The sequence below is a fragment of the Bubalus kerabau genome, chromosome 18 (assembly GCF_029407905.1).
Source record: "Bubalus kerabau isolate K-KA32 ecotype Philippines breed swamp buffalo chromosome 18, PCC_UOA_SB_1v2, whole genome shotgun sequence".
In the NCBI taxonomy this organism is placed as follows: Eukaryota; Metazoa; Chordata; class Mammalia; order Artiodactyla; family Bovidae; genus Bubalus; species Bubalus kerabau.
The window spans coordinates 63042718-63070491 of NC_073641.1; the positions used below are offsets into that span (position 1 = coordinate 63042718).

The 27774-nt window shown below is 38.4% G+C and overlaps 1 long non-coding RNA gene across 1 annotated transcript; it reads right to left on the reverse strand.

Moving 5' to 3' along the window:
* Positions 1 to 11666: 11666 nt before the first annotated feature.
* Positions 11667 to 27112, reverse strand: LOC129632892 (uncharacterized). Its single transcript, XR_008704737.1, has 4 exons — positions 25986 to 27112; positions 22568 to 22756; positions 14270 to 14345; positions 11667 to 12434 (listed from the first exon to the last, which is right to left on the reverse strand). It is a non-coding gene; the product is annotated as an uncharacterized LOC129632892 (long non-coding RNA).
* Positions 27113 to 27774: the final 662 nt, after the last annotated feature.

The following is a 27774-nucleotide window of genomic DNA, read 5'->3' on the forward strand; positions in this document are numbered from 1 at the left end:
GAAAAGACCCCGATGTTGGGAAAGACTGAGGGTAGAAGGAGAAGGGGACGACAGAGGATGAGATGGTTAGATGGTATCACTGACTCAATGGACATGAGTTTGGGTAAACTCTGGGAGTTGGTGATGGACAGGGAGGCCTGGCGTGCTGCTGTTCATGGGGTCACAAAGAGTTGGACAGGACTGAGCAACTTAACTGAAAGAAATGGAAATCTATGGATGGTCAGAAAAAGAATTCAGAATAACTCTCTTCAGGAAGTTTTGTGAACTACAAGTAATTACAGGCAGATATCTAAAGAAAATTAGGAAAATAATGGGGAACAAAATGAGAAGTTCTACAAGGAAATAGCAACCAGGTAAACCCTGCATAAATCTCTGAATTAAAACATATAGTCACTAAACTGAAGAAGTCGTTTCAAAAATAGATTCTACCAAACAGAAAAAAAGAATCAGAGACCTGAAAGATAGGACAGTCGAAATTACCCAGTGTTGCAAAAAGAAAAATGGATGAAAAAGACTGAAGAGAGACTACAAGAATTAAAGGACACAATGAAAACAAACAGTATTTGTATTATGGGAATTCTAGGAGAAGACAAATATAAAGGAGCAGAAAGTGCATTTAAAGCAATGATGTCTCCCAAACTGGGTAGGGAGATGGACATCCAGCTCCACAAGATTGAAAAGACCCCAAGTAGGTTGAAACCTAAAGGGCCACAAGGAGACATGTTTCATACTTATAATTAAAGGTTAATATATTTATGTTAAATATATATTCAAATTATAAATTTATAATTAAATAAACTATACCTAAATTTATAATCAAATTGTCAAAAGTCAGAGACACACACACACACAAAAAAAAATTCAAGAGCAACAAGAAAAAAGAGATAAGTTACATACAACAGACTCCCCATAAAACTAGAGGTGGATGTCTCTACTTTTCAAGTCAGAGGGAAAACAATGACATATTTAAAATATTGAAGGAAAATAACTATTGGGACTTCCCTGGGGGCTCAGTAGTGGCCAACACAGGATAAAGATGGGTATCTTGATCTAGGAAGATTCTGTGTGCTATGCTATGCTAAGTCACTTCAGTCATGTCCGACTCTTTGTGACCCCATGGACTACAGCCCACAGGCTCCCCTGTCCATGGGATTCTCCAGGCAAGAATACTGGAGTGGGTTGCCATGCCCTTCTACAAGATCCCACATGCCACAGAGCAAAAAGAGCCCATGTACCACAACTACTGAGCCTGTGCTCTAGAGGCAGGAAGACACATCTACTGAGTCCATGTGCCCCAACTACTGAATCCCTGACACCCTAAAGCCCATGCCCTGCAATGAGAAGCCGCCACAACAAGAAACCCACGCCACACACCACAACCAAAAAGTAGCTCCCCCTCACCATAGCTAGAGAAAAGCCAAAGATCCAGCACAACCCAAAATAAACAAATAAACAAAAATCTTAAAACAGAAAAAACTGTCAACCAAGACTCCTATAGCCGACAAATCTCTCCTTCAAAAATGAAGTAGGGATACAGATTTTCCCAAACAAAAAAATTTAACACCTGGAGGGTGTTCATTACCTCCAGGACTGCCCCTTACAAAACATGCTAACTAAAGCAGTCCTTTGACTGGAAGTAGAAGAACACTAGTCAGCATCAGAAAAGCATAAAAAGGTATCATAAATCTCACTGGTAATAGTGACCATATTATGATAGATTCTGTAATACAGTAATGGCAGTTATGTCACTTACAATTCTAGTCAAAAAGTTTAAAAATGAAATAGAAAGGTTTCCCATATTCATGAGTTGGAAACACTAATGTGGTCAAAATAACAATACCACAAAAAGTTATCTACAGATTTAAAGCAATCCATATCAAGATTCCAAGTGCATTTTTTCAAAATTAGAAAAACACTCTTAGAATTGATATGAAACCACAAAAGCACCCTGAATAGCCAAATAAATCCTGAGGAAAAAAGAGCAAACAGGAGTTATCACATTTCCTGATTTCAAGCTATGTGGTAAAGTTGTGGTCATCAGTGCCTTTTGGTACTGGCATAAAAACAGACAAATACACCAATGGAACAGAATGGAGAGCCCATCAATAAACCCAAGCATATCCAGTCAACTAATATTTGACAAGGGAGCCAAGAATACCCAATGGAGAAAAGACAAGCTCTTCAAAAAATCATGCTGGGATAATTGAACAAGTCAATCTTAAAGGAAATTAACCCTGAATATTCAATGGAAAAACTGATCCTGAAGCTGAAGCTCCAGTACTTCGGCCACCTGATGCAAAGAGCTGATTCATTGGGAAAGACCCTGATGCTGAGAAAGATTCATGGCAAGAGGAGAGGACGTGGTAGAGGATGGTGGTAGAGATTGGACAGCATCACCAACGCTATGGACATGAATTTGAGCAAACTCCAGGAGATAGCAGAGAAGGCAATGGCAACCCACTCCAGTACTCTTGCCTGGAAAATCCCATGGATGGGGGAGCCTGGTAGGCTACAGTCTATGGGGTCGCTAAGAGTTGGACACGACTGAGCGACTCTACTTTCACTTTTCACTTTCATGCATTGGAGAAGGAAATGGAGACCCACTCCAGTGTTCTTGCCTGGAGAATCCCAGGGTCAGCGGAGCCTGGTTGTCTGCCGTTCATGGGGTTGTACAGAGTCGGACACAACTGAAGAGACAGCAGCAGCCAGGAGATAGAGGAGGACAGAGGAGCCCGGCATACTGCAGCCCATGGGGTCACAGAGTCAGGCATGACTTAGCAACTGAACAACAACATGTGAAAGAATGAAACTGGACCCATATCTTACATGACTCACAAAAATTAATTTGAAATGCATTAAGGATGTAAATGTACGAACTGAAACCATGAAACCCCTAGAAAAATATGTAAGAATAAAGCTTCTTGACATGGATCTTGATAATTTTTTGTTTATGATACCTAAATCACAAGTAACAAAATCAAAAAGAAGCGAATGAAACCACATCAGCTAAAAAGCTTCTGCCCAGCAAAAGAAACCATGAACAAAGTGAAAAGACAACCTAGAGAATGAGGAAAAAAATATTTTCAAACCATATATCTGATAAAGGATTAATATTTAAAATGTATAAAGAACTCATACTGCTCAATAGCAAAAAGGAAATAACCCAATTTTTAAAATGTGCAAAGGACTTAAATAGACATTTCTCCAAAGAAGATATTTAAAAGGCCGACTGGTACATGAAAAGTTGCCCACCATCACTAAGCATTAAGGAAATGCAGATCCAAACCACAGTGAGATATCAGCTCACGTATGTTAGAATGGCCATCGTCAAAAGGGCAAGTGATAACAAATGCCAGTGAGGATGTGGAAGGAGCCCTTGTGCACTGTGAGCAGGAATGCAGATTGGTATAGCCACTGTAGACAATGGTGTGGACTATCTTCAGAAAAAAATTTTAAAAAAAGAAAGAAAAAATAAAAATAAAAGTACTAAATAATCCAATAATTCTACTTTGGGAAATATATCCATAGGAAAAGAAAATGCTAACTCAAAAAGATGTCTGCACCTTGATGTTCAGAGCAGCTTTATTTACAGTATCGAAAGCTTGAAAAAACATTAAAGGATGAATTAATGCAAAAGTTCTGAAATAGGTAAGTAGATAGTATCCAGACCATAGAATATTACTTAGCCATAAAAATGAGGAAACCCAATCATTTGGACAACACAGATGGACCTTGAAGGCATTATGTTAAGTGAAATAAGTCAGAGAAAGGCAAATACTGTACAACTCATTTATAGGTGGAATAAAAAAAAAAAAAATTCCAGACACCAAACTCATAGAAAAAGAGGTCAGACTTGTGGTTACCACGGGCACAGGGTAGAGGGAGGGAAAAATAGAGGAAGTTGGTCAAAACATACAAAACTCCGCTTATAAGATAAATACTAGGAAGGTAATATGGCTAACACTGCCATATATTTGTTACAAGAATAAATCCTACAGATTCTCATTACAAGGTGAAATTTTTCTTTTTTCTTTTGTTTTTATTGTATCTATATGAAAAGATGGATGTTAGCTGAATCTATTGTGTTTATTGTCTTACAGTCTATATGAATCAAATAACCATGCTGTACAACTTAAACTTATACAGTGATGTATATCAATTACTTTTCAATAAAACTGGAAAAACAAAGTTGGTCCTCAGTCTAATCATTTAGGTTGTGTACATTGTAAAATGTATAAATTCTTTCAAAAGCAAAGGTGAATACATTCATCAAATATTAACTGCAAAGTCTATAAGACACACACAGTTTGATCCCTCGGTCTGGATGATCCCCAAGAGGCGGGCAAGGCAACCCACTCCAGTGTTCTTGCCTGGAGAATCCCATGGACAGAGGAGCCTGGTGGGCTATAGTCCATAGCATCACAAAAAGTCAGGCATGACTAAAGCGACTTAGCATGCTACACACATATTAATCTCTAACACAAAATAGGCATATTTCTATGATTCCGTGTTTTTTTTTTTTTCTTTTCTTATTTGTTAGTTGGCTGTTTTTCTTACTACTACTATGGTTCTTTCCTTCAAGGGTTTCTGATACACAATGGACAAAAAAGAAAAAACAAGTTTACAGTGTACAGCTAAAGCATCTCCTATAGTTGACTCTGCTGTTTTAAAAACAAATAAATGTTGTTTTTTTTTTTAAGAAAGCATCTGTTCCAGCAGTTTTTCATCATGTGTCCCATCTACAAAACACAAGGCAACACGGAGGACAGGAAATGCTCTAAAATTGGAACAAAAAAAGTTTTGTCCTGGTTATACTTGCAAGTCCCTTTCGCTTCAATAATTTACTTTTCTTCTCAATTAAGCAGCACAAAATCAATATTTCTTCCTCTTTTCTCTGGAGTACACCAGTTTCTAGAGCTACTACAGATATTTTTGAAAGCAAAAAGCCCAACAAAAAATCACTGGGGAAATTTTGTGTAGAAAACAAAGTGTATCAGTGATTTGACGGTGTTAATATGTAAGTCTCACCATGAGACTTTTCATACTCATGAGCTTATTTTATAGGGAGTCAGAAAAAAACAAGCAAACAATTACCCAAAGAAAGAGAAAATTGCATACGGTAACTCCCAGGAAGGAAAAGCACCAGGGTTAAAATATGTTCACAGAAGTGGGGCATGCCTATTCTGAGGTATTCAAAAAGGAGTTACCTCTGAAAGAGATAAGTGAGCAAGTTCTGTTCGGACAATGCATTTGTAAGTCCAATTTGTTCAAGTCCAGCAAATTTAGCCTAGGTAGCCAACTAATACAATCGACTATTATAGCACTGTACTATAATAGGTTTATAATACTATACACAAATAACAGATAAAAAGCAAGCACACACACTGGGATGACCCTGAGAGATGGGATGGGGAGGGAGGTGGGGGGGATTCAGGATGGGGGACACATGTGCACCCATGGCTGATTCATATCAATGTATGGCAAAAGCGACTACAATATTGTAAAGTAATTACCCTCCAATGGAAATAAATTAATTATTTTTTTAAAAAAAGCAAGCACACAAAAACTAAAGAAAGCATTTTTAATATTACAGTGCAGTGCATTGAAAGATACAGAAGTAGCCAGGCTATATCCCCGCTACTTTCATGCCTCCTTCCGTACATCCTGGGCTTGAAGTAAAGACACAGAACGCAGACTGCTGCATTCTGTACCGTGCCCTACAGTAAAGTACACAAAGGCACAACCACTGTACAGGAGGCACGCAACTGACAATGTGCGCCAGACACGTGCACTAACTTACCTGATTGGACAGGCAAACACGTGTTCACATGGTTGAAAGCTCTCAACTTGAAGGTTCATATGTAGGAGACATACTCATTAGTATTAGACGGGAGAGTGGAAAAATACGGCCCGTTGTTTTTTATGCTATCACCAACAGATTCTATGAATACGTTGCACACGTTTCCCTGTATATGTCATAGCATTGCTGCAGGTGATGAACCTAGGGGTTTAATTTCAGGGTTTAAGGCTAGATTCACTAGATTTTGCCAAATTATTTTCCAAATGGTGTATTCCAATTTAGCTTGGAGATAGAAAAATACAAAGGAAGATAATGATGATCTGTTACTTATTCAGTGACTAGCAAATGTGACTCAGCCATTGTTAGATGAGGGTTTAACATACCAAAACATAACATAATGTGGTTGTTATCTATGATTCATTTGTATTTTCTGACTTGTCCCTGCATTTGACATACTTGCTGTAGAAAAGGAGAGAATACTAGCCGACGGGTATTACTTGAATTCATGACACTGAAGGATAAACTATTGGCATTATAGATTCTAGTACTATTTCTTAAGTAATAAACTGGTTTTTATTTTTGAAAGACATACTGGCTCTATGAGATAATCATTTCAGCCTTGTCCCAGCTAGATTTCCTGCTTTTTCAAAATTTTGTTCCAGATATTTCACTTTCCATCCTATTATTCTATTTATTGACATTCAAGAAAACTGAGAATTTCATCATGTTAGAACAGGAAGAAATTCAAAAATTGTTTAATTCCTACACTTCAGTAAAAGCAGCTGTGACATAGAAGTTAAGAGTTTAGATTCTAAGCTAGACCACCTGGGTTCAATTTTTCCCTAAAAGTTGCATGATTTAGAAAATCACTTAACTCTCCATGTCTCAGGGTTCTCAAATTGCAATGACAATATTATTATGACTTCATGTAGCTATGATTTCAGTGTTTATGCGTATGACACTCTGAATTGTGCCCGGGACATAATAAATGTTCAACAAAGCTGCCACTTTGTTATTAAATTTTATTTGCATAGACGAAATACATGAAATTCCAAATCACTGTCAATTTTCCCTCTTCATGTAGCCAGCCCCTTGAGCATAGACTAAGGACCAGATTCTTTTCTTGCTTATTTAATATTCTTTCCAGATATTTGATTTGTATTTTCCCATCTACCAGATTTCCCTGGTGGTTCAAACAGTAAAGAATCTGTGTGCAATGCAGGAGACCTCGGTTTGATCCCTGAGTTGGGAAAATCCCCTGGAGAAGGGAATGGTTACCCGCTCCAGTATTCTCGCCTGGAGCATCCCATTGACAGAGGAGCCTAGGCTACAGTCCATGGGGTCACAAAGAGTCAGACACAACTGAATGACTAACACTTTTACTTTCAAAACTTTCACTTTCTCAACCCAAGATATATATGTGTGTGTGTATATATATATATACACACACACACATAGAAAATGCATATCTTGTGCTACAATATTTCATTCATTTATGAGTTGTTTATTCATCTTCCTCTATGTGTTGGGAAGAAAAGAGAAATGGTAGTATATAAAAAACGATGAACTATACTAGTGATTTCGGAGAAGGCAATGGCACCCCACTGCAGTCCTCTTGCCTGGAAAATCCCATGGACGGAGGAGCCTGGTAGGCCGCAGTCCACGGGGTCGCACACAGTTGGACATGACTGAGTGACTTCACTTTCACTTTTCACTTTCATGCATTGGAGAAGGAAATGGCAACCCACTCCAGTGTTCTTGCCTGGAGAATCCCAGGGACGGGGGAAGCCTGGTGGGCTGCCGGCTATGGTGTCACACAGAGTCGGACACAACTGAAGTGACTTAGCAGCATACTAGTGATGCTTTATAATATAATGGATGAACTGATGCTACAGTTTCTCTTATATGTGTTCCCTTCTGAAGAATAAAACATCTACCACAAAACCTTCAAGAATGGAGTCAGGGGTGAGTACTGCACCCTAGACACAGAGCAAGTCAGTTTTCAAAACATGCCAGGGGGGTGGAGACAATGGATCTGGAAAACAATGTAAAAAAGAGAGAGAGAGAGAGAGAAATAAAGAAAAAAGTTTCAAAAGACTTTAAGATTCCCAACTTATCCAACTTCGAATGGATTGCATACCAGTCAGGAGATGAACGGGCACCCTGGGCAGCCCTAGTGATAATGAACCCACCTGCCAATGCAGGAGGCATAAGAGAGATGGGTCAAACCCTTGGTGGGGAAGATCCCCTGGAGGAGGGCATGGCAACCCACTCCAGTATTCTTGCCTGGAGAACACAATGGACAGAGGAGCCTGGCAGGCTACAGTTCATAGGGTCACAAAGAGTTAGAAATGACTGAGTGACTTAGCACGCATGCAGGAGATGAAAGTATATAAATATTTTGAACCATTATGACCATCTATGAACAAATTAAGAGAAAGTTTGGCAATGCAAAATGTACATGAATGCTTGCTCAGATCCTTCAGGGTATAAGAATGGCTACAAATCTATCACATTATTACATCATAGGAAGGGGCATATATTTTCAGTAAGATTATTATACTTCAACAATAATCATTTTCTGTTTATAAAAGTTTAAAATCCAATCCATGCATTTAAGAGTATGTATAAATTGCTAATCTGAGGGACATAGCAGAATTTCAAAGGCTTGATTGCAAAGTGCATGATTGTTGAGAGAAGAGGGTTGCTTGCAAAGACTACAATTTGGATTAGTCTGAAGTGTTGAAACACATTTTTTTATATCCCTTTTATTTAAATGGCATAGACGTTAAGAGTAGTTAAAACTAAGAGGCAACAACATTAATCTTCTACCAGCTTTAATGTAGCAAGACACTTTCTGTTCCGCAAAGAAAATTTCATTTGAGATTATTTTTAAGAGGATTTTTATTAGGAAAGTACGATAAAAAGCAAAACTCCATTACTACCTCATTATAAAAGGTCTTGCTGTTTTACAAACACAGTTGTATTTCAGGAGAAGTCACGTGTCCCAAGTAAGTATTCACAGATGGCACACTGGCCAACCTCATGCAAACAGTCACGGTACACGTGTTGGGAAAGATGACAATCTTGAGCTCTTTAGAAGAGTATTGTGTGCTCATGGAGCTTGGAATTCAGAGAGAAATGTACCTAGGGTTTAATACCAGCTCTGAATCGGAGAGGGAAATGGCAACCCACTCCAGTATTCTTGCCTGGAGAATCCCAGGGACAGGGAAGCCTGGTGGGCTGCCGTCTATGGGGTCACACAGAGTAGGACACGACTGAAGCCACTTAGCAGTGGCAGCAGCAGCTTCTACTATCTGCTACCTTTGGCTTCCCTTGTAGCTCAGTCTGTAAAAAATCTGTCTGCAAAGCAGGAGACCCGGGTTCGATTTCTGGGTTGGGAAGATCCCCTAGAGGAGAAAAAGGCAACCCATTCTACTATTCTTGCCTGGAGACCATGGACAGAGGAACCTGAGGGCTATAGTCCATGAGGTAGCAAGAATTGAACACGACTTAGCAACTAAACCACCACCACCACCTTTGACAATTAAATTGTTTTTTTGTTCACAAAGGAGAGAAAAAGAATAGCCATTTCCCAACATTGTTTCAAGGATGAAATGTCTGTAAAGCCCCTTACAAAAATCTTGCATCTATGACAAGGAATAGATGTTAAGTATTAGCAGTAGTATATTATTATTACCTTTATTATAACAACAATATAATTCTACACCTTCAAATCATGTACAGTACTTAGAGAATACATGTGCCTAGGCAGAGCAATTTTTTTTACCTGCTATTCAAATATGATACTTCAAAGATGAAATTTACATCCATTTCTCCTGTGAAACCTAAGAAATGTACCAGTGGATGTTCCAGCCATCTCTCATCATGTCTCTTTCTCTGAGAACTCTAACATGTAATACAATTTGATTTCTTTGTCAGTAGTCTGACTTTTTTTCAAGATTTTTTTTTAATGTGGACCATTTTTTTCAAAATATTTATTGAATTTGTTACACTATTGTTTTTGTTTTACATTTTGATTTTTGGGCAGCAAAGCATATAGGATCTTAGCTCCCCAACCAGGAATTGAACCTGCACACCCTACATTGGAAGGCAAATTCCTAACCACTGGACGACCAGGGAAGTTTCTCTAACAAATTTTTAATGTCTCATTTTGTCTTTAACATGTTATAACTCAGTATGAATTTTTAATTTATTTTGCTCCACATTAAAAGCCCACTTCTCCTCAAGAAAATCAAGTCATTTTCCCCATCCCCCCCAAAAAAAATAGTTTCATCTCTTGAGTGCAGTCTCTGCTAAAGTTTCTACATTTTTTTCCTTCTGAAATTCCCAATGAATATGAGGGAACACAGTGCATCTCCTCTTGGTTTCCCTTTAACATTTTAGGTTTCACATTTTCCAGCAGTTTATTATGACCAACCTAAATAGCATATTCAAAAGCAGAGACATTACTTTGCCAACAAAGGTCTGTCTAGTCAAGGCTATGGTTTTTCCAGTGGTCATGTATGGATGTGAGAGTTGGACTGTGAAGAAAGCTGAGTGCTGAAGCATAAAAGAACTGTGATTGGAGATGACTCTTGAGAGTCCCTTGGACTGCAAGGAGTTCCAACCAATCTATCCTAAAGGAGATAAGTCCTGGGTGTTCATTGGAAGGACTGATGCTAAAGCTGAAACTCCAATACTTTGGCCACCTCATGTGAAGAGTTGACTCATTGGAAAAGACCATGATGCTGGGAGGGATTGGGGGCAGGAGAAGAAGGGGGCGACAGAGAATGAGATGGCTTCATGGCATCACAGACTCGATGGACATGAGTTTGAGTAAACTCCGGGAGTTGGTAATGGATGGGGAGGCCTGGTGTGCTGCGATTCATGGGGTTGCAAAGAGTCAGACATGACTGAGTGACTTAAATGAACTGAACTGAACTGAACATGCTGATACCACACAGGCTTGGCCAGTTCTCTGTTTTCTTGGGTGGAATCTTCTGTCCTATCTGCTGTGTCAGGCCGCGTGGTCCAAAGTCCAAAGACAGTCCTATGGGAGGCTAGCTGCCATGTCATGTGAATGATGACCTGGGAGATGCCTGGGAGAAGAGACGTTGTGCAGCATGGAAGGAGAGGTTGTATTGGCAGTGGTCCTCCAGCCCCTCGATCTGGATCAGGGATAAATACCATCCACCTTAGACTCATCCCGAATTTCCAACCCTCAAAATGTGAACAAAAGAAAATGGTTGTTTTGCAGCAGTAACTTAGACGTGTGTGTGCATGCTAGTAACTTAGATGAGGAATCTATTTTTACTTAGATGTCAATGAAATAGCTGTACCTTCTCTCATCATTTCATCCACTTTAATATGATTTGAGAACTTCCTTTGAAGGTGTCTATGATTTCTCATTGTTGTTTGACTGATGTCTTTCTTTCATGTTAAGTTGTTTCTGTAGTTTTTTGGTTTTGAGTTCATTTCCAGTAGAGGATAACTGGATTGATTAATTGATTCTTTGGCATATTCATGTCCATGGCTTAAAACTCAACATTCAAAAAACTTAAGATCATGACATATAGTTTCATCATTTCCTGGGAAATAGAAGTGGGAAAAGTGGAAACAGTGACAGATTTTACTTTCTTGGGTTCCAAAATCACTGCAGATGGTGACTGCAGCTGTGAAATTAAAAGGTGTTTACTCCTTGGAAGGAAAGTTATGACCAACCTAGATAGCATATCAAAAAGCAAAGACATCACTTTGCCAAAAAAGTCCATATATGTAAACTCTGTCTCCCACAGTGAGAACTCTGGCTTCCAAACATTTATATAGTTACTCACATACTTGAATCCACTCTACAGATAATGTTGTTTAGAATTTCTTTTTTAAATTTTATTGGAATATAGTTGATTTACAATGTTATGTTAATTTCAGGTGTACAGCAAAGTTATTCAGTTATACAGACACACATATTCATTCTTTCAAATTCAAAAGAATTTCTACCTCTATGACATTAATAACAAAAGCTTACTAAATAAATTTCAAAATTTTCTATTTTTCCTTTCTGTCTTCAGAATACATTCCTCCAAGAGTATATATGACTGAAGATACAGACTGTTGAAATTTAGTTTTGTATTTCTTTTTTGACATGTTGTTGCCAATATATGGAGAAGGAAATGGCAACCCACCCCAGTACTTTTGCCTGGAGAATCCTATGGACAGAGGAGCTTTGCAGGCTACAGTCCATGAGATCGCACGAGTCGGACATGACTTCGTGACTAAACCACCACCAACATTGCCAACATAATATTCAGATTTGAGTTTTTTCATATACTTGTTGATACCAATGCATACGTATTTATTTTAATTTGTTTGTTTTTAGATTCCTAAGCCTATCTCTTTTGTTTTACTGAGGGGTAATTTACATGCCACAACATTCCCTTATTTTATATATAAAACTCAATAATTTTGTTGAATTACAGAATTATGCAATGATCACAATATAACATGAAACATTTCCATCATTCCAAAATGAAATCTCATGCCATCTGTATCCACCTTAATTTCCACTGCCAATCCCAGGCAGCAAAATATTTTCTGTCTCTGCTCTTATTCTGAACTGGAACAAAGGTCAACTCTAATAAGAAAAAAAAAACTAAATTAATTAAATATTGACATTTTAAAATTAATGACATAAAATTCAACAACAAAGAATATCAGTTATAAACACAATTGTAAATCATTAAAAAATATCATATGGTGAAATGTGCTTTATCAATAATGCACTAAATAACAATATGTAGTATTTGTTCTAATAACAATTGCAGTTTTAAAGTAATGGTGACTATTAGTGATAATTTTAGTATCTGCAACAAGTATGACACAAAATAAAGTTGATTTCTATTGGTGATAAAGACTCATTATTCTTATGGCTTTATACTTAGATTAGTAAATGAAGAAAATGTCAAAATTCAGAAAATAAAATGTGTCTTCTATTCATATTTAATATTCCATGGTAGCTCAGTGGTAAAGAATCCACCTGCAATGAAGGAGACATGGGTTCAATCTCTGGATTGGGATGATCCCCTGGAGAAGGAAATGGCAACCCACTCCAGTATTCTTGCCTGGGAAATCCCATGGACAGAGGAGGCTGGTGGGCTACAGTTCATGGGGCCGCAAAGAGTAGGACATGACTGAGCACTCACTCACACACCACACCCTATGAACTATTAGACTTTTAAAAGAAACCAATGCAATTTATGGGCCAATCCCTTTGGGATTTCTATGAATGTAGCCCTACTTATGACACAACTTTATTAAATTGACATTATTTGAAAAAAAAATCAGCAAAATAATCTTACAGGAAAAAATATTCTCACTGAAAGCCATCTATGAGACTTTCCATCTTCAGGTTAGAAAATTCGTTTAGTCAAAAAGAGAGTCAACAAAAACTATTTTAGAAGGAGAACTTGGGCCTGACATCAGATATTCCTATGCTACCAGCTGCAAAGAATTTTGCTCTATCCTCTGTTTTCACAGGAGGGTGTCAATTCCATCTTAGTTTTTTAAAATGTGTTTAGTACTTAACAAGTGCCATGAAACATTATCATAAGTAATCGTATAACTGCTGGGCATACACACCAAGGAAACCAGAATTGAAAGAGACACATGTACCCCAATGTTCATCACAGCACTGTTTATAATAGCCAGGACATGGAAACAACCTAGATGTCCATCAGCAGACAAATGCATAAGAAAACTGTGGTACATATACACAATGGAATATTACTCAGCCATTAAAAAGAATACATTTGAGTCAGTTCTAATTAGGTGGATGAAACTGGAGCCTATTATACAGAGTGAAGTAAGCCAGAAAGAAAAACATCAATACAGTATAGTAACACATATATATATGGCATTTAGAAAGATGGTAACGATAACCCTGTATGCGAGACAGCAAAAGAGACACAGATGTATAGCACACTTTTTTGGACTCTGGGAGAGGGCGAGGGTGGGATGATTTGGGAGAACGGCATTGAAACATGTAAATTATCACATGTGAAATGAATTGCAAGTCCAGATTCGATGCATTATACAGGGTGCTCGGGGCTGGTGCACTGGGATGATCCAGAGGGATGGGATGGGGAGGGAGGTGGGAGGTGGGTTCAGGATGGGGAACACATGTACATCCATGGCGGATTCATGTCAATGTATGGCAAAACCAATACAATATTGTAAAGCAAAAAAAATAACTAAATAAACAAAACTGAGATTAAAAAAATAAATAAATAACTGGTTGCCATTCTGTATCCTCTATAAGTTTGCTTAATAAAAACAAATGTGTTTAGTACTTAACAACTGCCATGAAACATTATCATAAGCAACCGTATAACTGGTTGCCATTCTGTATCCTCTATAAGTTTGTTAATAAAAACATGCTGATATGAAAAGCAAGATTAATAAAGATCTGACCTTCAGTTGATTTTAGATCATGTGTTGCATATATAGAAAAATAATTTTCATGTTTTCTTCCATCTTTTTAAATTTTCTGAAAAAAAAATATATAGCTGGTCATATCTCTTCCCCATTTACTCAAAATGATTTTTTTATTAGTGTAATTAATCATATTTTAATACTAATTCAGTATTACCTAGAGTTTTTTATTGCCTAAATTTATAAACACACTGATAGTGGTATTGAACATTTGTCTTTTGGGTTAAGGCATAATTAACATGGTGTTAATTTCTAAAATTCCTACCCTAGATTGTAACAGGATAAGGAGAGAAAGAAAAAATATACTTAGCAGATCCTCCTTGATATCTTAAAGAAAGTATACCTGAAAGGAAACATTATATCACCATCAAGATATAAACTAATCATAAATATAGCTAAAGTTACCAACAAAATAAAGCTATAAATAAAAAAACATAATATTATTCTCTACCTGCTTCAAGTACCAACTCAGATAAATAAGAAAATAATTTTAAATAATGTCATACTGTCTTCAATTTCCTTATCACTTAATTGGTTTATCATACGGTAAACCAATTATCTCTCATTTAAGCCCCCATAGAATCTAAGGTCAAATCAAGAGCTTCTCACATTCATATCAAATAATACACTTTTTTCAAAACAAAGCAAAAATGTCTATATGAAAAGTTAAAAATTCTCATATTCTACGATCACATTCCTCAGCCCCTTCCTGTTGAAAAATATCAGGGTAGTTAAATTGAATTATCTTTTCATATACTCTCTACTGTTGCTGCTGCTGCTGCTGCTAAGTCGCTTCAGTCGTGTCCGACTCTGTGACCCCATAGACGGCAGCCCACTAGGCTCCTCTGTCCCTGGGATTCTCCAGGCAAGAATACTGGAGTGGGTTGCCATTTCCTTCTCCATCTCTACTGTTAACTCTCTACTGTCAAGCGTTAATTAAAAATCCATTAATAACATCAATTTTTTATTTACCCAGTAGAGGGCAGTGCTACATATGGAAACCAATGTATAACTAGGTTCCTCCAGAGTGAGTGACTGGATGACCCCATTAATTCCCATGCCCAGATTTCCTTAATTTGGCTTCTGAAAACAGAGCATCAAATCCAAAGGAAATAAGTGGCAATAGAGATGTAGAGAAATAAAATATGCACACAGCTTAGCAATAACTACAGAGTTGGGCAGCATTGATAACACCTGTCTTCCTGTTTAATATGCATTACAGTGTTTTCCAATAATGGATCAAAGAGTTACGTACATGAGAGTGATAAACTAGACAGGGTTGCAGAATTAATATTCTAGAGCATTTGAAAATATATAAATTATCTTTTATTTTCCTGTTGCCGGCTAGAATTAAGATAGCAAATATCACTGGAGACCAGTGTTCCGGACGACGTCATAGCTTGATATGGTGTAAATTCTAGCTATTGATGTTTGTCTCCATGTGGATATGCTCAGTCAGTGATTCACCTTTTGGCATCAAAAATGCTAATTCATGATCCAGTTTTACTTCATCTTATGATGACATCAATATCCCAGCTCCAAGAAAATTGAAGTAGTATTTCTTAATAAACCTTGTTTTCAAAGATACTGAAATAATAACAAAGCAGCTTTTTTCAGCATTTGAACACTTTATTATTCTTTTATTTTTTATGGGAGGATAGTTGATTTACAATGCTCTGTTAGTTTCAGGTACATGACAATGTGATTTAGCTAGGCACATACAGGTACCTATTTTTGAGCATCTTAATTTAAAAAGCTAGGAACTATTATGTGTGCTTAATCCTTAGGGGAAAATAACATCTACTCTTTTCTACTATATATAGTTTCATTTGTTTTTGCTCTATATACATATGAAATCAGCTCCTAAAAAATTGCGATGCTAGTAGATCACTTTACAGCTTTGATACGTACCATCTTGGGTAGAATTTTTACTGTCAAACATCTCCACAATCATTTGAATCTTTTCTTTAGTACTTATTTGATTTTTTATTTGTAAATGTAAATACATTTATTGAAAATGACCTAATTCTGTATGTTTTGAATTGAGACTGTCCTCTTTTCAGATTTCAGTTTTAGCAAGCAAGAATTGTTTCTTCTGTATTTTGTAAAGTGCTTAGAGATAAATATCAGGTGGTGATGATGATGAAGCTTCTATGGGATTTCTCCCCTAGCCCATCATTTAAATCTTGACTAAGAGGAATGTCTGGGAAAAAAAAAAAAAAAAGATTTAAATAAGGAAGACTTAAACACTTCCAGCTAGTCTATGTGGCAGCAATTAAATCAACAGTGCCATATGCTGACTCCCCTATTAAGACACTCTGCAGGGGAGAAGAAATTGGTGATTTGATAGAAAATTACTGTTCAAAATAATTACTTTTTAAAAAGACACTGTCTACAGAAATCTCCAGGAAACAACCATAAATCATTCCTTATTTGATCATTTGACCTGAAAAATATGGACCCAAATTATTCTGCTATCATAAAAAAGTCATTGATATAAGCTATTGAATGAGGAGAAAATAAACTAATATGAAAACTATTGCATGACTCACAGTGAAATGCTCCTAGTTTAGTTCTAGCCTCTGCCATTTACTTAACTAGGTTAACCTCCATTCTCTTATCAGTTAATTGGTAGTAACATTAAATTCCTTGAAATGTTGATGCTAGCCTTACAGGGAGATGTATACAGGGCACCTATTCTCATGGCCAGGCTGTTTGTTGCTTAGCAAATCCTGATGACTCTCATTACTTCTGCAAATGACGTTTTATTTGATGTCAGGCAAATGATTGACTTTTTGAATCTTCCCTTCATATCTCAAATTGGAATTATAATGCCCACCAGCCTTACCATGGAGTATTGTTAATTTGAAATGAGATAATAATTGTGCAAGTGTGAAAATACTTTGCAAGTGATAGAGTACAGAATAAATATTAGGATATAGAATTAATTGGGAATACATACAAGAATTTAAACTCGCATAAAAGAAGCTCTTTTGCATACACCATCTTCTGGGAAATTGTTAGAAAGATCACTTGGAATGAAAGGTTACATTGGCTTGTGGAGAGAAGTTCATTATTTATAGCACCATTATAATTTTTGTTTGTTTTGTGGAAATCATGTTTACATGATTCAGTGTTTTGTCTGAATACTGATGGATTGATTTGGTGGGTTGAAAGTAACAGTTTTGACTATATGTATGAAGTACAAGACTCCCAAAATACATTTACATTTATCCTCCTAAAATAAGCTTCATAATAGGTGAGTTTCATAGTTTCACTCAAGAAAATTTTGTTACTGCAAATTTACTGATAAGAAAAGCAGGGTCAGTATTACAAGGATGTATATTTAGAATTACTGTATATATCTGTTACTTTGGAGTTTCTTAAGAAGCAAAGGATATGGGTGCCTTAAACCTATAGTCTCTGAACAAAGCAGTACAAATGTGGAAAGGCAATCTTACATCCCTCTTTCACAGGAAAAGCACCATCGAGAGCTAAATCCTTCTTGAGGACTTTTTTAGAAAAAAGTGTCGAATAGCCTTTAACTCCTTTCAATATCTCTTCCCCTAGACAACCATGGCTTCTCTGCGTCCTCTGAGTGTCTATTCATATCTGCCTTCCTCACAGGATAGGAAAAGACTATTTCTACACTTAAGCAACAGATGATACCACCCTAATGGCAGAAAGCAAAGAGGAGTGAAGAGCCTCTTGATGAAAATGAAAGAAGAGAGTGAAAACAGCTGGCTTGAGACTCAACATTCAAAAAACTAAGGTCATGGTATTCAGTCCCATCACTTCACAGAAAATAGATGGGGGGAAAATGGAAATGGTGGCAAATTTTTTTGGGGGGCTCCAAAATCATCGCAGATGGTGACTACAGCCATGAAATTAAAAGGTGCTTGCTCCTTGGAAGAAAAGTTATAACAAAGATTGAAGCCAGGTCTCCCACATTGCAGGTGGATTCTTAACAGCTGAGCCTCAAGGGAAGCCCAACAATACTGGAGTGGGTAGCCTATCCCTTCTCCAACAGATCTTCCCAACCCAGGAGTCAAACTAGGGTCTCCTGGATTGCAGGCAGATTCTCTACTAACTGAGCTATCAAGCAGAACCTAGACAAAACCTCTCTAGAACCTAGACAGTGTAAAAGCAGAGACATGAATTTGCCGACAGAGGTCCATATAGTCAAAGCTATGATTTTTCCAGTTGTCAGTACAGATGTGAGAGTTGGACCATAAAGAAGGCTGAGAGTCTGAAGAACTGATGCTCTTGAACTATGGTTCTGGAGGAGCTCATGAAGAGTCCTTTTGGACATCAAGGAGATCAAACTATTCAATCCTAGTGGAAATCAACCCTAAATATTCATTGGAAGGGCTGAAGCTGAAGTTGAAGTTCCAAAAATTTGGCCACCTGATGTGAAGAATTGACTCATTGGCAAAGACTCTGATGCTGCAAAAGATTGAGGGCAGGAGGAGAAGGGGACGACAGAGGATGAGATGGCTGGATGGCATCACCAACTCAATGGACTTGAGTTTGAGCAAGCTCTGGGAGATGGTGAAGGACAGGGCAGCCTGGCGTGCTGCAGTCCGTGGGGTCACAAAAAGTCAGACACGACTTAGTGACTGAACAGCAACAATTAAACACTATTAGTAATTATGAGGATATTGGTAAGACATGGCTTATCTAATTTATCTACTTATTCAATCTAGGATTCCTTAATCTTCCAAACACACACACACACTAATAATCACTATCATATTTATATAGGCAATGAATAGTTAATGAATAGATAAGTCGATAGATGATAGACATATAAACAGATAGGTAAATAGATAGATGATAGATTGATAGATTTGAAACTTGTGGAACTGCCAAACCAAAAACTTTATATGTGCCAGTGACTTATTCAACTGATGGTCCATATTTATAAGAATGAGTGGAGAATGGAAGAGATACATTGCCCACCCTGATGAGAAAATGCCCCAGCCAAGGGTAACACTGGAGACTTGCTTGCACTGTTCTCTCCATAAACATGAGAATGGGTATTAGATCACACAGTAAATCCAGCTGCCTAATATATCACTCAGAGCATCATACTTTAATACATACATATCTTATAGTTTTTCCTTTTCTACACCTAACCACCATGCTGCTTCCAATCATAGGCCTGCTTTCTCAACTGGTTGGCAATGAAATTTCCCTGTATCAAAGTTAGGCGCTCTTCAGATGGGCTATCATAGAGCTGAGACCCTTCCCTTGGGAGTACCTCTCTACAAACAGGAATTTTATGATAAGGTCTATGAATGTGTCTTTCCCACTAGAATAGAAGCCACAGAGAAGCAGAACTGATGTCTGTTTTCTCATTACTGAACCTAAAGACCCTTGCACAGTGCAGGCTCATAGCAGGTGCCTGGTAAATATTGTTGAATCAACAAAGCTGAGAAGAATGAATATGTTAATCAGAGAAGTAGGAATTCACTTTTGCAAGAGTTTAAGGTTACAGTGTCTTATTTTAAAATGCAAAAGATATGGGGCTGTTTTATGGCTGGTTAAGTTGAAAAGAGGTAGATAAGCCGAGAAACAATGAGTGAGATTCTTGAAAGCATCTAGTTGATGCTGTGTGTAAAAACATCAAATCTGGAGAGTCAAAAGAGTAAGGCAACAGTCTGGGGGAAATGATGCAGAAAAAAATAAAAGCGCATCCCATGGAGAATTTTCTAAACAGTGTTGGAAACAGTAAGTACATGGAAAGTTGCTCAATGGAACTTAGGAGTTTCAAATGGGAGGAGGGGGTAGCAGAGAATTATGATGATGGTGAAAGATGATGAAAGATCATTTACTAGAAGAGGCTTGCTGTTGTAAAATTATGCACATTTTCTCATACAGCTAGTTAGGTGCTTGTTGAGTTATACTAATGTTTATTTAACCAACTTAACGTAGTATCATGATAATATCTGAATAGAGAGCAAGAAACATCATAGAAAGTGATCCATGGAGAGTCAACTAATTCAACTCCTTTGATAACAAAACTCAGAGGCAGAGAGCTCACTGTTTAATTTCAGATAACCAAGAACTTTAAGGATATAAGTTGGACTGGTCAACGTCTTCTTCACCAAATTTTATACCAAATATGACAAAGGCTTATTAGAATCTGTTGTGTATTTTCTCAGTATATTTTAAAGGGATAAGAAGGATAAGCTCTTGTTCTACAAAATCAGCTTTTGCTAATTAAATCGTAATTAGTTAAAACCATGTAATTTGACTTAATTTTAATGATATGCCTTTATTCTTCAGAAGCAGAGAGTGTTCTATAGTCCTGCTTGCATTTTTCCTTTTGCTAGCTATCCAAGTACAGTTCTGTGCAAGTTATGTATCATAAAAGCTAAAAATAATGTCTGGGTATTTGTTTCAGAATAGAAGGAATTCTAGACTAATGTGATAAATGGCATTCCCCCAACTGCACCCATAATGATTCCATTTTGGTTATAGAGTCAGCTCCAAGACTAGATAGCACCTAAAATGTCTAGTTTAGTGTACTGAATAGACATTCAGAATTTTAGAGATGGGAATACATTTGCTTCTGTGTGCTTTATTCCATACATATAATGGTGAATTCTGACTAAATTATTTTTTTTTATTTTAATTTACTTGAGCAACATTTGAATGGTCAATATTCAGGTGAAAAGTATTAAAATAGAAGCCACAGAGAAAAGAAAAAAATATATATATGACATACATATATGTGTCCCAATGCCCAAGTCACCTTATAGTCTAGTCAGGAGAATACCAGGGTATATAGTTTTTTCTCTTTTCAAAAATTCATTTATATCCCCTTGAAACTCACATAGATATTATTGTTATGCCAAGAATAGAAAATCGTTATTACTTAGAGAGCTGAGAATTTGATAATATTACAATTGCACTATTAATGGTCAGAATTAAATTATTTTCTTTCATTATATTCCTTTTGAGTACAATCAGGTCTTCAGTTAGAACCACAGAAATCATTTCTAAATGGTAAGGATTGGATTCTAAAAAATATCAAAAAGAAAGAAAAAAAAGAGTTCCTAAATTCCATTCTCTGATCCATCCTTTTAAACATTTTTTTAAATATGTTTTTCTTATAGTTACAAATAAATCTTTCCAGCCAACCCAGAACTGATTGATCATCAGCAGAGGAACAGGCATCATGGCAACCCTGAAATGAACAGACTATCCTATGTTCAAAACTGCAACCAAGAAATGGTTACTGTACTTGTTTGCATCAATTCCATGGTGGTTCAGTGGTAAAGAATCTGCCTGCCAATGCAGGAGACGCAGGTTCGATCCCTGGGTCAGGAAGATCCTAGAGAAGGAAATGGCAACCCACTCCAGTATTCTTGCCTGGAGAATCCCAGCGGCAGAGGAGCCTAGAAGGGATGGGACAATAGCCCATTGGGTTGCAAAAGAGTCTGACACGACTTAGTGACTAAACAACAACAGTGAGAAATGGTGTTGCGTAATCACTGGCAATGAGGAAAAGCTCTATAATCACTTGCTAGTTGTGACAGAGGCTTTGTCTAAAAGGAAGAATATTTTACTTTCGGCTTGAGAGGGATTGGCAAGAACTCGGTTCTGAACAAGCAGCCCCATGGATACTCATTAATTTTAATTGAATGAATTGAATGTCCAGTCTAGATACAATTTTTCAAACCCAATTAATAAGGCACTTAAGGTATCGACAAAAGTCACTGCAAGGCTTCTAGCTACAATTTAGCGAATTTGAAAGGTGGGCAAGATGCCTAGAAATTATAAAAGAGTCAATGCGGTAATTCTAGTTGAAAGAGGGCTGGGGAATAATGTTGTATGAACTAGAAAGCTCAACTTATTTATATACTTGTGCACAAGAAATTTGAATTTAAAATGTCAGTTCTAAAACACCTGGATGAGAGCAGAGTCTTAGGGAACAAACAACACTGCCTAAGAAAGAAAAAGATATGTCAGATTCCTTCTCTTTCTCACTGTGCACAGGAGCCAAAATTAACATCTTGTGCTGGGAAAACCTTTTATCTCTTCAAATATTATCTGACTTGTTAAGGGTATTCACATTTTTTTTCTTCCATTGGCAAAATGCTTAATATTTTCTCATCTAAACTGGCCCATTAGTTATGCTTAACCATCCCTCTCGAGGATAAATTTTACTGAAAGATTGATTTCTACATTCTGGTATGCATTTTTAAAATTGGCATTACAATCAATGCCAATGTCATGTGTCATGTTTTCTAAAATAAAAATACTCACATCTAGTTACTAGTTCAGTTTGATCTTCACAAATGTCTTGCATGCAGAGCCATGTTGGTTTTGCTAAGCCAGTTGTAACTAAGAGAAGGTTCTCGGGGCTCTGATGGTGGAGCTGAGAAGAAGCTGACAACAGGCTGGGGGAGGAGGAGAGCAGAGCTGTGGCTGCTGTTCTGGAAGGTTCTGGATATCCTGTGGTGTAGGATAGTGATCCAGAGTTAGCAATGAGGCTCTGATGGAAGAGAAGCCTGAATGAAATAAAGAACAGATGCAGGAGGAGGGGGGCTGATGCACTGTGTTAGGTTCAATAGACAACAAGAAGCAGTAAGGGCTAAACAAGCCCAGCTCTGGAGAGGGCAGTGGGTCAGGGTGTCCGGTGTGGAATAGGTCCATGTGGGACTCAGGTGGAGAGGGGGTGTGGGACCAAGGCTGCAAATCATGTGAGGATGCAGAAGAACCACTTCACTTTGCCTAGGCTCCAGGCTTTAGGAATAGAGTTAGTGGTTTCAGTTAAGTTCAGTACAGTCACTCAGTTCACTTCAGTTCAGTCCAGTCGCTCAGTCGTGTCTATTCTTTGTGACCCCATGAACCACAGCATGCAAGGCCTCCCTATCCATCACCAACTCCCAGAGTCCATCTAAACCCATGTCCATCAAGTCGATGATGCCATCCAACCATCTCATCCTCTGTCATCCCCTTCTTCTCCTGCCCTCAATCTTTCCCAGCATCAGGGTCTTTTCCAATGAGTCAGCTCTTCGCATCAGGAGGCCAAAGTATTGGAGTTTCAGCTTCAACATCGTCCTTCCAATGAACACCCAGGACTAATTTCTTTTAGGATGGACTGGTTGGATATCCTTGCAGTCCAAGGGACTCTCAAGAGTCTTCTCCAACACCACAGTTCAAAAGCATCAATTCTTCTGTGCTCAGATTTCTTTATAGTCCAACTCTCATATCCATACATGACCACTGGAAAAACCATAGCCTTGACTAGACAGACCTTTGTTGACAAACTGTTGTCTCTGCTTTTTAATATGCTGTCTAGGCTGGTCATAACTTTCCTTCCAAGGAGTAAGCATCTTTTAATTTCATGGCTGCAATCACCATCTGCAGTGATTTTGGAGCCCCCAAAAATAAAGTCAGCCACTGTTTCCATTGTTTCCCAATCTATCTGCCATGAAGTGATGGGACCAAATGCCATGATCTTAGTTTTCTGAATGTTGAGCTTTAAGCCAACTTTTTCACTCTCTTCTTTCCCTTTCATCAAGAGGCTCTTAGTCACTCAGTCATGTCCAACTCTTTGTGACCCCATGGACTGCAGCAAGCCAGGCTTCCTGTCCATCACCAACTCCCGGAGTGTGCTCAAACTCATGTCCACTGAGTCGGTGATGCCATCCAACCATCTCATCTAATTCTTCTCCCACCTTCAATCTTTTCCAGTTAATGCTTTATGAACGCTCAGAGTGCGGACAGAAACTGAGTCCAGTGGAATGCAAATACTAATTCTTAACTTATAGAATTACATACTTTATATTAAGAGAGAGAGACCCTGTTGTGTATGTGGTAATATGTTCAGTTCAGTTCAGTCACTCAGTCATGTCTGACTCTTTGCGACCCCATGAATTGCAGCACACCAGGCCTCCCTGTCCATCACCAACTCCCAGAGTTCACTCAAACTCATGTCCATTGAGTCGGTGATTCCATCCAGCCATCTCATCCTCTGTTGTCCCCTTCGCCTCCTGCCCTCAATCTTTCTCAGCATCAGGGTCTTTTCCAATGAGTCAGCTCTTCGCATCAAATGGCCAAAGTATTAGAGTTTCAGCTTTAGCATCATTCCTTCCAAAGAACACCCAGGACTGATCTCCTTTAGGATGGACTGGTTGGATCTGCTTGCAGTCCGAGGAATTCTCAAGAGTCTTCTCCAACACCACAGTTCAAAAGCATCAATTCTTCAGCGCTCAGCTTTCTTCACAGTCCAACTCTCACATCCATATATGACCACTGGAAAAACCACAGCCTTGACTAGACGAACCTTTGTTGGCAAAATAATGTCTCTGCTTTTCAATCTGCTATCTAGGTTGGTCATAACTTTCCTTCCAAGAAGTAAGTCTCTTTTAATTTCATGGCTGCAATCACCATCTGCAGTGATTTTGGAGCCCAAAAAAATAAAGTCTGCCACTGTTTCCACTGTTTGCCCATCTATTTCCCATGAAGTGATGGGACCCGAAGCCATAATCTTAGTTTTCTGAATGGTGAGCTTTAAGCCAACTTTTTCACTCTCCTCTTTCACTTTCATCAAGAGGCTTTTGAGTTCCTCTTCACTTTCTGCCATAAGGGTGATGTCATCTGAATATCTGATGTTATTGATGTTTCTCCCGACAATCTGATTCCAGCTTGTGCTTCTTCCAGCCCAGCATTTCTCATGACGTACTCTGCATAGAAGTTAAATAAGCAGGGTGACAATATACAGCCTTGACATATTCCTTTTCCTATTTGGAACCAGTCTGTTGTTCCATGTCCAGTTCTAACTGTTGCTTCCTGACCTGTGTAAAGGTTTCTCAAGAGGCAGGTCAGGTGGTCTGGTATTCCCATCTCTTTCAGAATTTTCCACAGTTTATTGTAGATTCTGACAATTTTATTTTATTTATTATTTTTATGTGTATGTGTTCAGTCAGGCATGTCAACTCTTTGCAACCGCATAAACTGTAGCCTGCCAGGCTCCTCTGTCTGTGAGATTCTCCAGGCAAGAATACTGGAGTGCGTTGCCATTACTTCCTCCAGCAGATATTCCCCAGGCAGGGAGGGAGCCCAGGTCTTTTGTGTTTCCTGCATTTTCTGGTGGATTCTTCATCACCATGCCACTTGGGAGGCCCTTATTTTTTTTTTTTTAATAGGCAATGTTATATTTATTTTTTTTTATCTGGCTGCTCAGGGTCTTAGTTGAGGTATGCGGTATCTTGTTGCTTGTCAGGGGATGGAATCCAGGCCCCCTCCACTGGGAGCACAGAGTCTTAACCAATGGACCACCAGGCAAGTTTCTAGATTCTGATCATTTTAAAACAAAAACATACATTCTGAGTCTGTAAATCTAAAAGATTGAATCTAATTCTAATCCAATTGAGAGTCAAGGCCAGGTAGTATACAGTGATCTCAGTCCTCCACTGGAGGGGCCTCACTGTGAAGGGGAGATGGGAGAACAAACCAGGAAGAGACTGAAGGGCCCCAGGACTCACCAAGAGGGAACCTCTGAGAGGGACCGGAAACAGGCATGGGAATCCCTTCTGATTTTCTTCTCGACTCTAGCTTATCTAAGTTTTGTTTACTGAATCTCATTCCTCATCAGGCCTGCATCATCTTCTTACTTTTTTTCCCCCCCTGCTATATGGAAGAGAGAAGCAAATATTCTCTCCATTGCCAAACTTACAGATGCAGACGAGCTGAATGCCTGAAGACAACAATGCTTCTCGGAGTGGATCAGTCACCTCTGAGTCGGGCTGGGAGAGCCTGTGGCCGCTGGTGCATTGGAGCAGAGAGCTTTTAATACATATGGGAAGTGCCAAGTTTTTCAGAGGAGGTTGTTTTTATATAGATCTCACATATGGTCAGTTTTGCTTAGATGTCTAATTATTTGTCTGGAATTATGAAATCACATGTATGAATGAAGGGATCAAATGCAGCTTAGAAACCTGTGGTAAATGGATAGGTACCTGCTAGGTCACTTCAGTCATATCCAACTCTTTGAGACCCTATGGACTGTAGCTTGTCAGGCTCCTCTGTCTATGGGATTCTCTAGCTAAGAATACTAGAGTGGGTTGCCATGCCCTCCTCCAGGGGATCTTTTCAACCCAGGGATCAAACCTGCATCTCTGCATTGACAAGCAGATTCTTTACCACTGAGCCACCAAGAAAGCGTAGTGATTTTTTCACGAGCTTTGTCAAATGCCAAACTGAAACGAAAACAGTTGCAAAGTGGCAGGATCACTGAAACTATGGATATCCCTACCTGGAGGTATTCTTTTTTTTTCCCTTTATTCTTTCCCTTTTGTCTTTTCCTTTCTTTTTCTTTCTTTCTTTTCTGAGGGTAGACATCAGATGACTGGTGTGTTTTTTTCCTAATTTTTCAAAATTTGTTTTTATTTATTTGGTTTCACCAGGGCTTAGTTGCAACACAGAGAATCTTTAGTTGCAGAATATGAGACCTAGTGCCCCAACCACTGCTCAAAGCCAGGCCCCCTGCATTGGGAATGAGGAGCCTTAGCCACTGAACCACCAGGGAGGTCCTTATCTGGTGTTTTTAAAACAGGGGGTAGGGAGTGCTGAAGGAATGAAAGCTAGAGAAAAGTCCACATTTTGGTTGGGATGTCCCTGACTGCATTTCCTTTCGCTAAGAGAGCTTCAGGTGGTTACTTATATAACTTTCATTGTCTTTGAAGAGAAAAACCAGCTTCAGGCAGCAAAGCTCCCCCTGGATGTTATCTGTAATAAGCATCATCGCAGTGGGTCTCACTCAGGATATCTGGAGGTAAATAATGTGCTTTCATACATAGTGCTGTTTCCTGCAGCAGTCCGTAATGAGAGTTAGTGGAAAATTGCCCTGATGCAGCTGCCATTCTGCAAGCTTTGGGAACCAGGTGGCCCCCAGATACAATGCTCAGGTGATCTGACTTAATTGATGAAATCAGAGGGATCGAGAGTCAGCTTGGTCTTCTACAGTCATCCATCATCACAAAGTCTCTCAAATCATCCTCTGATAGTGCTAAACAGAGACAGTTTAGAGTTGGTGAAGAATTGAACTATAAATTAAGTAAATCTGCCCACTGATAGTTAACTCTATTTTATTTATTTTGTATAATTTCAAATAATTTTTATGTTTGAATATTTTTTTTTTTTTAGAATTTATCCAAAAGAGCATGATTACTTCCCCTGGAAAGTGGGATCCACACTTCTTCTACCGGGGTAACCAGTCATTCCTTACCCTTTTCATGTCCTCTTCTGAGTGTATCCCTAAGCCTGTTATGGCTGGACCCCCACACAGTGGCTGTGGTCACTGTTTTGTGAACCACCAAGACTCTGAATTCATTGGGTGAAAGATAGGCTCCTGGCAAGAAAGTATTGTTCATCAGTGATATGTGACCTGTTTGACAAAGTTAAGCTGACAGCATTATATTCTCTCCTTTAAGAATCTGGACCCACGAAGACAGTTTGAGGGTAGA